The 14,003-nt window shown below is 44.2% G+C and overlaps 1 protein-coding gene across 10 annotated transcripts in view; it reads left to right on the plus strand.

Annotated features, from left to right (window-relative positions):
• AGRP (agouti related neuropeptide) overlaps positions 1-14,003 on the plus strand; it is a 155,546-nt gene that overhangs the window by 63,095 nt on the left and 78,448 nt on the right. The window contains exons 4-5 of one of the 10 annotated variants that reach the window (XR_010318869.1): positions 6,310-6,427; positions 8,166-8,228. The exons of 8 other annotated variants lie outside the window; for them this stretch is intronic. The gene's annotated coding sequence lies outside the window, so the exon portion shown is untranslated. The remainder of the gene's footprint in view (positions 1-6,309; positions 6,428-8,165; positions 8,229-14,003) is intronic. One more of the 10 variants, XR_010318874.1, reaches the window with a different exon arrangement.

A 14,003-nucleotide genomic window follows, 5' to 3' on the forward strand; every position in this document is an offset into this window, starting at 1 on the left:
GAAGTCTTTTAATTTGTGGGTGTAGACCAAGCCTACTTTCTAACTTTATAGGGTATTGTTAAAGATGAGGGGGTATGGTTCCAGGTTTAAGCTTTACTTGGACCGGATCTGCATTTTGAGTTTGGCCTGGATCCCCTTTAGCCCAGACTAGTTGGATAACAGCATTTATAATTTCTTCTGGTATTTCAGGGCTAGGGGATAAAGTTAACACGGAGACCTGGAGTTTCCATCCATTTTCAGGTGGGTCCTGCAGGCTCAGTTTTCCTTTTGAAAGCTGATCTGAGAATTTAGTTTTGATAGCAGATCACATCCTAGCAGTGGGATAGGACATTCCAACATGTATAGGAAGCTATGAGCTGGGGAGGTTTCTGCTATCTGGCATTCCGTAGGCTATAGAAAGAGTCTTGTAGAAGTTTTTTCGGTTACCTTAATTGCTTGTGTAGTTCAGGGAGAAAGTGACCCTTTGAAGTGATTCAAAACACAATAGGTTACTCCTATATCAACAAGAAAATCTACAAGGTTATTTTCTACTTTTAATGTAACTAGGGGCTTGGTGGATGAAGCTTGGAAGTGGGTGGATGCCCCTGGTCCTTGTCAGTCTGAATCTTTGGGCTGGGCAGATTGAAACATCTCTGGGGCAGCTGGGCTTTGGCTGAGTTGCGGGAGTTTTCTTGAAAACGCCCGGGGCAGTTGTCCCTGTGGATGGTTATGTTGGCTTGGTTCGAAAGGCCCCCAAATCAGAGCGGCCGCAAGGAAACCTACTTGCTGTTTGAATTCCTGGGTTTCTTTCTTTTCCTGGACCCGGTCTCTGTTGGTATACACTTTAAAGGCTATTTCAGTTAGCTGTGCTAGGCTCATACCTAGGCTCTCCTCGGCTTTTTGTAACTTCTTCCTAATGTCTGGGGCACTTTGCCTAATAAATACCATGTTTATCATTTTTGCATTCTCTGCATTTTCTGGGTCTACATCTACACATTGTCAGAATGGAGCAAAAATTCTTTCAAGGAAGCTAGATGGATCCTCAGATGGTCCTTGACGAACCTCATAAATCTTATTTAAATTTTTTTTGTTTTGTAGCACATACTTTCAACCCTGCAATAAGACAAGTCTGAAAATGGTTGAGCCTGCCATTTCCCAGAGGATCATTAGGATCCCAATTAGGCTCAGAAGAAGGTATTGATAAATTAGGAGCTTGTTAAATAGGGTTGTTGGTCTGATGGAGGTTGCTCTTCTTCTTCCCTGGCTTTTCCCAAGACTAAGCTCTGCTTCTCCAGGCTCAAAAGAGTATTCAAGAGTACCTGACAATCAGCCCAAGTGGGGAGATGGGTGACAAAGATGGAAGTAAAAAGATCTGCTGTAAGTTTTCGGTCCTCTTGATAAGGAGGGAGATTGTTTTTCCAATTGAACAAATCAGATGTAGAGAACAGAGTGTGTACCCAGACTAATTCCAGGGTTCCATTTTCCTCCTGTCCAGTAGGAACTTGTCTTAGTGGATAATGCCCTATTACCTGTTGCCCCGTTTCGGGTAGGGAAGTTCCCCGTCCAAAAGTTCCACCACTTTACATGTGTGGTGGGAAAACCATTTCTGAGGTTGGCTCAGCTGGCCCAGACTGTTCTGGCAGATATAAGGTTGGGGCTGATAGCAAAGGAAGAGGGGAAAATAATCTTCTGGAAATCAAAGACCTTTTGTCTCTTTACCTCAGTTTGAACCATAATTTTACATTGCTTTATTTATTTTTTTTTTGAATGTTTTTGTTGTTATACAAGGACATAAAGGGATCAACATACATTTTCTCATTCCATTTACCTTCCCAAGTGCAAAACAAATCTGACTGGAGAATAGTAGTATAATTTAGGGAACCATTTTGGAGCCAATGTTCCCTATCAGCCAACTGATACTGTGACCACACAACATTGCAGAAAAACTTCATCCTATCTTTTTTCATAGGATCATAACTAAAAAAATCCCAATTAGTTAGGATGCATTCTAGGGGGCTACACTTTGGTGTATCTTGTGTGTTCCCCATACTCGAGCCTAGGCCGAAACTAAAAAAAAAAAACAACTAGAAACCAGAAAAACCAGGACCTAGGCTAAAACCAGAAAAAGCAGGGGTACTAGAACCACAATGACCAAAGTGTAACCGAGGTTTCTTATGACTGAAGCAGTGTAACCCTCAACCACCCTGATTCTGACAGAAACAGCAGTTTTCATGGACTCACACTGGCATGACCCTCAACCACCCAGATTCTGACAAAAATGGCAGTTTTCTGGGCTTGTTCCTGGCTCCTAAGTCACTCACACCCTTAGAAGCCCTTAGGTACTTGTGGCACCATTTGCACAGTGCTCACCAGATTATGTTCCTTACCCAGGTCCATTTCTCAATCTCAAGAAAGTGGGTTGCCGTGGGTCTGGGAGCAGCTCTGGCCGGGAAGGCCAATTCCACTGTCACCTTCCAGAGAAATTAGCCGGTGTGTGCCGATGGGAGGTGGTTGTGCCTGGTGTCCGAGGTGCTCCCAGGAGCTAGGTGGCCTGTTAGAAGCAGAATAAAGGTCCCATCTGGGTCACCAGAATTTGTAACCTGATAGGAATGGATCCTGCCAGGTGCGATACCTGGTGTCAATTGACAGACACCAGGCCGTTGAGAGAGAGAAAGTGGGCTTTTTGCAAGCTGGTCAAACAAGGAGCTCGGAGACTAAGTCTCAAATCAAGCTTTCTGAGGTTGGGGATTTTAGGGCAGTTATAGGGTTTGGGATAGGGAACTTATGCATTGTCATGGATTGAGTTGTGTCCCCCCAGAATATATGTCAACTTGGTTAGGTCATGATTCCCAGGGTTGTGTGGTTGTCCTCCATTTTGTGATTGTAATTTTCCTATGTGTTATAAATCCTAATCTCTGCCTGTGGTTAATGAGGCAAGATTAGAGGATTAGGGTGAGATTGTAACACCCTTACTAAGTTCACATCCCTGATCCAATGTAAAGAGACTTTCCCTGGTGTGTGGCCTGCACCACCTTTTATCTTACAAGAGATAAAAGGAAAGGGAAGCAAGCAGAGAGGGGGGACCTCATACTACCAAGAAAGCAGTCCTGGGAGCAGAGCATGTGTTTTGGATCAGGGGTTCCTGTGTGAAGAAGCTCCTAGTCCAGGGAAAGATTGATGACTGAGACCTTCCTCTAGAGCCAACAGAGAAAGCCTTCCCCTGGAGCTGACACCTTGAATTTGGACTTCTAGCCTACTAGACTGAGAGAGAATAAACTTCTGTTTGTTAAAGCCATCCACTTGTGGTATTTCTGTTACAGCATGTCTTAGTCGTCTAGTGCTGCTATAACAGAGATACCACAAGTGGATGGCTTTAACAAAGAGAAGCCTATTCTCTCACAGTAAAGTAGGCTAAAAGTCCAAATTCAAGGTGTCTGCTCCAGGGGAAGGCTTTCTCTCTCTGTTGGCTCTGGAGGACGGACCTTGTCATCAGTCTTCCCATGGTTGGGGAGCTTCTCAGGTGCAGGGACCCCAGGTCCAAGGGATGTGCTCTACTCTGGCACTGCTTTCTTGGTGGTATGAGGTCCCCCGTCTCTCTACTTGCATCTACCTTTTATATCTCAAGAGATTGCCTCAAGACGCATTCCATTCCTGTAGGTTGAGTCCTGCCTCAGGCACACATCTGCAGCCTATCTTCCCTCATTAACATCATTGAGGTAGGATTTACAATATAGAGGAAAATCACACAATACCAGAAATCAGGGCCCAGCCCAATTGATAAACACATTTTTGGGGGGACATAATTCAATCCACGACTTTCCACGCCCCCCAAAATCACATCCTTGTAACATGCAAAACATATTCACCCCATCATATCATAGTAGAAGTCTTAACTCCAAGTTCAAAATCCAAAAATTCTCTCTTAATCTGTGAAATCTAGAATACAAGTTATTTGCTTCCGAAGGTACAAAGGCAGAACAGGCACAAGCAAGACATTTCCATTACAAATGGAAGAAACTGGAGAGAAAAAAGGCATAACAGGCACCAAGCAAGTCAGCAGAACACATTACGTTAGCCTTCAAAGCTTTGAAAATAAATTCTCTGTTCTCTGAGACAATTTACACAGTAACCCTGCCCTCCAGCCTCTAGGTATTGGCCACACTCTCCAGATTCTGAGTGGAGGCCCCTCGGCCCTGGGCTTCAGCTCTGCCTTCCAGGCCCACTGGGACAGCCACTCTGCTCCCTTGGCTTTAGGCACACCATTCTACTAATACATTTGAGTGGCAGCTCCACCCTTAGAAACACCAGAGGCCATGGCTTCACCCTTTGAAACCCCCGAGGTCATGGCCATACCTTTTGAGACTGAGGCAGCTTGGCTTCTTGTGTTGTCTCCTCAGCTTCTGCTTCCTGATTTCTTGGCCTCTCAGCTCCTCAGGCCTCATGCCTGCATCTGCCCTGCTGGGCAAATGTTCCAAAGCTCTGTAGCTCCACAGATAAGTGCCTGGAGGTACCCCATTCTGCCAGAAAGCCTCTTGTGTACGGGCAGTCAGCTCTCTTGCTCCATGGGTCGGCTCTAGTGCTGTCTCATGTTGATCTCCTGGTTCTGCTGCTGCTGGTTCTCTGCTGTTGCTGCTGGTTCTCTACTGCTACTGGCCCTCTGTCCCTGCTGCTCCTCTATCCATTCACAGTTTCAAAACTGCTTCCACATTTTACGTATCTGTTAGAGCAGCACTCCACTCTTGGTACCAATTGTCTTAGACTGGGTACTCTAGAGAAGCAAAACCAGTAATGCATATAAATGTATATATATAGATTTATATCAAGGAAACAGCTCACGCAATTGTAGGGGTTGGAACGTCCCAAGTCCTTGGATCAGGATAGGGTCCTTTCCCAATTCACGGAGCTGCAGAAACTAGTGAACCCAAGATGAGCAGGTCGGAAACCAGGGCTATCACTCACAGGCTGTGGTGGTCAAGGAATCCCTAAGGTTGGCAGGCAAGATTGCAAGGCTTATCCTGAGTCACTTAGCTGCAGGGGCTGGTGAACCCAAGATAGGCGGGTTAGGGAGCAGGACCCTTGCTCACAGGGCATGAAGATTGGCGAATCTCAAGATGGACAGGTAAGCTGCTAGCTCAAGTCCCAAGAACCAGAGGTCAGGCAAGAGACAGCTACTGGATCCAGAACAAGCCAACAACCTTTGCAAGGTAAGCAGGAAGGAAGTAGGCTGTTGAAAGCGGGGAGATGAAGGCTGAGGGGGCAGTAAGCTGCCACAGGCCCCACCCTCACTCAGCAAACACCATCACTGGGGTGATTACATATCGGATTTCAACATGGAAGTGACCACAACATTATATAACTGCTAAAACACTGAGAATCATGGCCCAGCCAAGTTTACACACAATCTTAACCATCACAGAGCAGTACTAGATGACTAAGACATACATAATTCATGAAGATTCTGAAATAGGTGGGCAATTTCAGGAACTAATTACCATGTATGGGGGTGCAGTAGGGGTGCAATATGATGGGTGGGGGGATATGACACATGAAGTTTATCTAAGGCCAGCTATGAGGCTTATTGCTCATGTCTGAATTGGTGGTGGTGGTGGTGGAGGGGGATTGATGAGTAGTGAAGCAGCCTTGAGCAGAAAAGCAGTAGAATGACCTTGTGTTATTATGCAGAAATGTCTTATCAGGAACTCTCATGTCTTGGGGGGGAAGTGGTGAGGGGAGGAGGGGGAACAATTTAACTCTGTGGGTTACATGGTGGAAAAAAAAGTGGGCATTAACCCTTTTCTCTCATATGATTCAGCCTCCCTGCATGCTGGAAACGGGGAAAATGTGTTTACAATCCAGGAGTGATATCCACAGAGGGGGGAAGAAGTGCAATTACAACATCTCTTTTTCTTCACTGTGGGCAGAGATGGTGGTATGCTCAGGAGGGATGGAGCGATCCAAGGCACTAAGGGGTGTGTTGGAGTCAGAGGGCTGAGCGAACACTTGTTGTGTAAGGTGGGGCGAATTGGGACCCTTTCCTGGGCAAGAGTAATCAGAGAATGTGCAATGAGCAGCTCTGAAAGAGACAGAGACCAGCTGAGCTCACAAGTTGCCTTACAGGTTTCTGTTTCCAGCTGTAGAGTATACTTTTATTTGCCAGTGGTGAGTCCCTTGCCCATCTTGGTGTTGCTTAGAGGGCTATTGCATCAACTGCCCAGATGGTGCCTGTATTGGTAGCTAGCAGTTCACAGTTCCTCCTTCTTTGTTTTATTTCCTTTGGTTTAATGAGATTTATTTTGCTTGAGACATATTTCTCTCCTTTGCCATGGGCAGGTCAATGAGCAACTCATGTATTAGTTCAAAAGTCCAGCCTCCTTGCCTGGTGATGGGACCAGCTACGGGTCTAATTCATATTCCAGATCTCATGCTGCCTGCTGAAGCTGGCCTCCAGGTGAGAACAGGCCCTTGCTAATCTTCCCCCAGTCTCTTCTGCTTCCCTCACTCCCCTTCTCCTGGAAGCCCTCCTGTCTTAGGCTGTGTTCTCTAGAGAAGTAAAATGTATATATATGTGTCTATATATTTACATCAAGGAAAAGGCTCAAGCTGTGTAGAGGTTGGAACGTCCCAATCCGTGGGTCAAGATGGAGCCTTCTCCTGAGTCATGTGCCCGCAGGGTCTGGCAAACCCAAGATCAGCATGTTTGAGAGCAGGGCTCTTGCTCACAGGCTGTGAAGATCGATGAATCCCAAGATCGGGAGGCAAGACTGCAGATAAGCTGCTAGCTCAATTCCCAAGAACTGGAGGGTAAACGAACAGGAGCCAGATACAGAATCCAGAGCATGCAAAAGCCCACAAGTCTTGTCAGAATGTCCACATATAGTCTATGCAGGCCACATACCAAAGGAAGCCCCCTTTCAACTGATTAGTTACTCACAGCATATCCCATCACTGAGGTGATCACGTTATCTCAAATCTCATCGTGGAAGTGATCACAACATCATATGACTGCCAAATCACTGAGAATCATGGCCCAGCCAAGTTGACACACAACCTTAACCATCACACCTCCCTCGATAAAGCAGGCACATGATGCAGGATGTGACAGGAGCACTTCTAGAAAGCAGACACTAAGGTTGGAATTCTGGATACCAGCTGTATCTCTGGCTTTTTTTCCAAGCCAACACTTTGTGCATTTGTTGAAATCTCCTGCCAAGGTATGAGTCTCAAGTTTCCCAACCTGCAAAGACTCTCCCAAATCCAAATGACACTGAGGAGCCCCTGGTTGCTCCATTGGAGGGCCCATGCCCATCTCTCCTTAATACGCCAATCTCTCTGCCGCCAGACTCAGAGAAGGGGTTGTTGTCTCTGCACCTTCTCCCCCTTCTGTTGACATTGCCTTTGGACTCTGAACACATCACTTCTAGTTTCTAGTGCAATGCCCTGATGACTGGTGCCAACTGCTCCCTAGCTGGAGTTGGTGCCCCAGCTGCTGACACTGTCCCAGCCGCTGGAGCTGGAGTTTACCATATGTCAGAACCCCAAATGAGCCCCAAGTATAGGTAAGAGGCTGCCAGGACCTAGCTGGATGTGAACTGGGTGCAGATTTGTGAGGCCCAGGGTCCCTCTTGTATCCTCTCCCATACAGAACAGGAATAAAACCGGTGGATCCTTCATCTTGGTGAAGGCAAAAGGAGCCATGGGCTATTTATCTCCTTGCTGCCAGGATTCTCTTGCCCCTTATTCATTCAGTTAGCTGAGAGGCAGGCGCTGGAGCTCCTGAGTGGTGAAGGTCTATCCTGGGTGGTCAACAAAGTGGGCTGATGATACTCTCATCGCTGGACATGGAGATGCTGTCCAATATGTAGACAGATCAAGATTGTGGGGCCCCTGTGACTCCACCAGGTGAGCCCCTAAGCCCACTTGCTGGCCCAGAGTAGACTTTGCCGGTCAGCTGATGCTCTCCTGCATCTAAAGAGTCCTGGGTGAGGGAAAGGGGAGATTGCCCAGCCCAGGTTGTGGAAGGAACCTATCTCCAATGCCACTGAATGTTGGTGCCAAGCTCAGTCATCTAGACTTACCTATAAAATGAGAATATGATAAGTTTTGTTGTCAGGCTTAGATTTGTCAAGAATAAATGCTGAGGACTTACCTTTACTTGCTTGCCCATCCCTCCCCTTCCCCTGCCTCAGGTCTTTGGGTTACAGCTGAGGAAGACTGCCAAGACCCACCTACAGAAGGAGCTAAGCTAACAGGTACTTGTAATCTTCAACCTTTGCAGCACTGCTGGTTCCATCACAGGAATACAGGGCCAGGATTACAGAAAAGGTGTCTTACTCCTGTAGGTGAGTGAAGTAGGAAGATCAGGGATGTTGTCTGCCTCTGGGGCCTACCTGACTCTGCCACAGCCCTTCCCAGCACGTCCCTTTCCCAGGCTGCCCTTAGCCTGCTGACCCGGTGCCAAACTCGGGGCCTACACTGAAGAAGGCATCCTGTGTGTGGGCATCCACTCTGCTGTGTGCACACAGACGTGGGCTCTTCCACTTTGCACATTGTGAGTGTTAGTTTCCCAACTTTCAAAGCTATGGTTCAGGCTTGAGGCAGCTCAGTTGTAGTCCCAGGAGTGTCAGGGGGAGACACAGGTCCAATGAGTCCCCTACCGTTGGACTCCATTCTTTCAGAGCTGCAAGTGAAGTTGCCTAAAATGGTTGCCTAGAGGGAAATTGTATGACTGAGTTCTGGGGTTCATGCTGCACACAGAATGCAGCAGTTCAGAAGCAAAGTAGTGGAACTGGGGAAAGAGGGTGCTAGAGTTGGAAGGCTAAGTTCAGAGAAGGGGAGTGGTCTCCAGAATAAGTGACAGTCATATTGCAAGAGGGAAGATCCTTTATGGAAATCTCTGGGATAGCCGTTTGCATGTGAGCCCCCCTGTCCTATCCTGACCATGGATAAGAGGTAGGCGGCAGTGAGACCCCTGATGATATGGGATCCAGCTTCTTCTACCTGACTTGACTCAGCTTTGCAAATCTGGTTTTAGGCAGCCTGGGGCCAGGTGATCTCAGCAAGGCCTCAGGGGTCATGATTTCTGTAGCCCCCACTGATGGTTACATAGTCCATCCAAGGCATTCTTAGATGATGGTTTGGCTCACAGAGAAGGAGGCAGTAGCCTGCTAATGCCTGGTGATCTTCCTTGAGGATCACACTCAACCCTGTGAGCCCTAAGAAACCAAATATATTTCTGTTCCAGACCCAATCCTGTCTTTTGCCCTTTCCACCTCCAGGTCTTCAGTAAGACCTTAAACATGTCCACTAGACTCTGGCACACAGTGGGCACTCAATAATGATGTCATTGATGGAGGAATGGGCTCTGGCTTCTTACTAGTTGCCAAGGACAGCACCTGTTTGGTGTGCCCTGGGATTGCGTGTCAGGCCTGTTGTCCCTCTGCCTCTGGCACTCACAGTACCCTCTCCTCACTCATACTCCAGCCTCAGCCATGATCTTGTTCGATAGCCTCGGGCTTTGGACTTAAAATAAATTGGGTTAGATTAGGGATTCTCAAACCTCAGTGCACATCAGAATCACCTGCAGGGCTTGTTAAAACTCAGGCAGCTGGAGTCACTGTAGTTTTGTTTTCTTCTGTAGAATTTGGAACTGGTTCATTCTGGTTAGATTCCCTGCCGACAATTTGCATTTCAACCCCAGATATACTGAATCAGAATCTACATTTTAACAAGATCACAAGAATCACCTGGGGATCTTGTTAAAATGTAGATTCTGATTCGATACATTTGGGATGAAATGCAAATTCTCAGCTGGGGTTGAACTAGAATGGACTGGTTCCAAGCACTGTTTTTTTCTTTTCGTTAAGGTAAAATACACAGAACACAAATTTAACCGTTAACCAATTTAAAGTGTACAGTTCAGTGGCATTTAGTGTATTCATAATGTGCTATCATCACCTCTAGGAAACCTCGTACTCCTTAAGGAGTCACCTCCATTCCCCTCACCCCCTAGTCTGTGGCAGTCATAACTTAGCTTCTATCTCTGTTGATTTGCCTATACAGGTTATATCGTATAAATGGGATCATACAATATGAGACCTGTTGTGTCTGGCTTCTTTCACTTAGTGTAATGTTTTCAAGCTCCATTCACATTGCAGCACGCAAAGTACTTCATTCCTTTTTTACGGCTGACTGATATTCAGTTCTATATGCAGTCATTCCCTGGTATCCGTGGGGCCTTGTTCCTGGACCCCCTGCGGATACCAGTATTTCCAAGTGCTCAAGTCCTCTGTATAAAATGGTGCGAGTTTTACATACAACCTGTGCTCATTCTCCTGTATACCTTAAATCATCTCTAGAGTAGCATAATACGTAATACAATGTAAATACTATGTAAATAGTTGCTATATTGTATTGTTTAGGGAGCAATGACAAGAAGAAAAAGGGTGCATACAATAGAAGTAATGAGTGAACGAGACAGAAGGCGAGCAATGCTCAAACAAACTATCTGAGTTTGGTTGAATCTGAGGATGCAAGTCCTGCAGATATGGAGGGCTGACTGGCTGACTGTACCTGCCACAACTTCTGTCTCCATTCATCCATTGATGGACATTTGGGTTGTTTCCACCTTTTGGCTATTGTGAATAGTGCTACTATGAACATTCCTGTACAAGATTTTGAGTCCCTGTTTTCAATTCTATGTCTAGAAATGGAGTTGCTGAGTCATACGGTAATTCTGTGTTTAACTTTCGAGGAACCACCAAACTGTTTTCATAGTGGCAGCACTATTTTACATTCCCATCAGCCATGCTGCAGGATTCTAATTTCTCTACGTCCTTATCAACATTTGTTACATATTTTTTTAATTATGGCCACCCTAACAATTACAATCCTGTGAAATGGTATCTCGTTTTGGTTTTGATTTGCCCTTCTCTAATGATGAAGGACAGTAAATGTCGTTTCATGTGCTTATTGGCCATATGTATATCTTCTTTGGTGAAATGCCTATTCAAGTCCTTTGCCCATTATTTAATAGAATTGCCTGTCTTTTTGTTGTAGAGTTGTAAGAGTTCATTATATTATCTGCATTCTAGACCTTTATCAGATGTATGATTTTCAAATATTTTCTCCCATCTGTAAGTGGTAGGTGGCCTTTGCAATTCTATCTCTAGAGAGTGTCCTTTGATGAATAAAAATGTTTAATTTTGACGAAGTCTAGTTTATCTTTTTTTCGAATGTTTTTTGCAACTTTATTTGTAGTAACCAAAAATTACAAATAATTTTAGTAAGAAATAGTAACAAATTATCCAAATGACCATCAACAGGTAAGGGATAAATAAATTGTAGCATAATACTACTCGGTAATAAAAGGGAATACATTTGATATACACAACAGCATTAAAAAAAGCTCATAGACTTTTAGAGAACACAATCTAGGTGCTGAGGGTGCTCATAGTTATAGGGTCAGTCACTGTTTCTAGGCACTTACAGTGTATAATGCTAGGAAATGTATAATATTTTTTAAATAGAAAAAATACATGATGAGTATTTTTTTTGTTATCTAGTACTGCTACAACTGTAGTACTAGTACTACAAATGAATGGCTTTAAAAAAATTGTGCTTTAAGTGAAAGTTTACAATTCTAGTCAGTTTCTCATACAAAAACGTATACACACATTGTTATGAGACCCTAGGTCTCTCCCTGTAATGTGACAGCACACTCCTCTCCACCCTGTATTTCCCATGTCCATTCAACTAGCTTCTGTTCCCCTCTGCCTTCTCATCTCACCACCAGACAGGAGCTGCCCACATAGTCTCATGTGTCTACATGATCCAAGAAGCTCACTCCTCAGCAGTATCATTTTATGTCTTATAGTCTAGTTTAATCTTTGTCTGAAGAGTTGGCTTCAGGAATGGTTTTAGTTTTGGGCTAACAAACAGTCCAGAGGCCATGATGTCTGGGGTCCCTCCAGTCTCAGACCATTAAGTTTGGTCTTTTCACTAGAATTTGAGGTCTGCATCCCATTTTCTCCTGCTCCATCAGGGATTCTCTGTTGTATTCCCTGTCAGGGCAGTCATTGGTGGTAGCCGGGTACCATCTAGTTCTGGTCTCGGGCTGATGGAGTCTCTGGTTTATGTGTCCCTTTCTTTCTCTTGGGCTCATATTTTCCTTGTGTCTTTGGTGTTTTTCATTCTCCTTTGCTCCAGGTGAGTTGAGACCAATTGATGCCTGTTAGATGGCTGCTTACTAAGGTGGTATGCATAACGTTTTCTTGATACACTTTGTTATGCCAGTTGACCTAGATGTGCCCTAAAATCATGGTCCCCAGGCCCCTGGTACTGCTACTCTCTCCCTCAAAGTGTTTGGTTGTATTCAGGGAACTTCTTACCTTTTAGATTAGTCCAGTTGCGCTGACTTCCCCTGTACTGTGTGTTGACCTTCCCTTCACCTAAAACAGTTCTTGTCTACTAGCTAATTAGTAAATACCCCTCTCCCTCCATCACTCCCCACCCTCATAACCATCAAAGAATGTTTTCTTCTGTGTTTCAACCTTTTCTTGAGTTTTTATAATAGTGGTCTTATACAATATTTGTCCTTTTGCAACTAACTTCACTTAGCATAATGCCTCCTAGATTCCTCCATGTTATGAGATGTTTCACAGATTCATCATTGTTGTTTATCATTACATAGTATTCCATTGTGAGAATATACCATAATTTGTTTATCCGTTCATCCGTTGATGGACACCTCAGTTGTTTCCTTCTTTTTGCTATTGTGAACAGTGCTGCAATGAACATAGGTGTACATATACCTGTTTGTGTGAAGGCTGTTATTTCTCTAGGATACATTCCAAGGAGTGGGATTGCTGGGTCATACGGTAATCCTATTTCTAGCTTTCTAAGGAAGTGCCAAATAGATTTCCAAAGCAAGTGTCTCATTTCTTATTTGGGTTATTTGCTTCCTCTCCTGTTTTTCTTTTCAGTTTGGCCAGTGGTTTATTCAATTTTATTGATCTTTTCGAAGAGCCAGCTTTGGTCTTGTTAACTCTTTAGATTGTTTTTCTATTCTCTGTTTCATTTAATTCTGCTCTGGTTTTTATTATCTGCTTTCTTCTGGTGCCGGAGGGTTTCTTTTGCTCTTCTGTTTCTATTTGTTTGAGGTGTAGGGATAATTCTTTGATTTTCTTCTTTTTCGATGTGTGCGTTTGCTGGTATAAATTGACCTCTGAGCACTGTGTTCCAAAGGTTCTAGTAGGATGTGTTTTCATTCTCATTTGATTCTATGAATTTCTTTACCCCATCCTTAATATCTTCTGTAACCCAAGTTTTTCAGCAAGGTGTTGTGCAGTTTCCATGTTTGATTTTTTTTTTCCTTGTTTTTCCTGTTATTGATTTCTACTTTTATGGCTTTATGGTCAGAAAAGATGCTTTGTAGTATTTCAATGTTTTGGATTCTGTTAAGGGTTGCTTTATGACCTGATAAGTGGTCTATTCTGGAGAATGAATGTTCCATGTGCATTTGAGAAGAAAGTATGCTTGGCTGCTGTTGGGTGGAGTGTTCTGTATATGTCTGTGAGGTCAAGTTCGTTGATTGTGGCATTTGGATCTTGCGTGTCTTTATTGAGCTTCTTTCTGGATGTCCTGTCCTTCACCGAAAGTGGTGCGTTGAAGTCTATTATTGTGGAGCTGTCTATCTCTCTTTTCAATGCTGTTAGAATTTGTTTTACGTAATTTAGAGCATTGTCATTAGGGGGAATAAATATTTAATATGGTTATGTCCTCCTGGTATGTTGACCCTTATAATGATTATATCGTGTCCTTCCTTATCCTTTGTGGTGGATTTTACTTTAAAGTCTATTTTGTCAGAAATTAACATTGCCATTCCTACTCTTTTTTGATTGTTGTTTGCTTTATATATATGTATTTTTCCATTCTTTGAGTTTTAGTTTGTTTTTCTCTTTAAGTCTAAGGTGCGTCTCTTGTAGGCAGCATATAGACGGATCTTTTTTTTTTTTTAAATCCATTCT

Source organism: Loxodonta africana, chromosome 21, assembly GCF_030014295.1.
Source record: "Loxodonta africana isolate mLoxAfr1 chromosome 21, mLoxAfr1.hap2, whole genome shotgun sequence".
Lineage (NCBI taxonomy): Eukaryota > Metazoa > Chordata > Mammalia > Proboscidea > Elephantidae > Loxodonta > Loxodonta africana.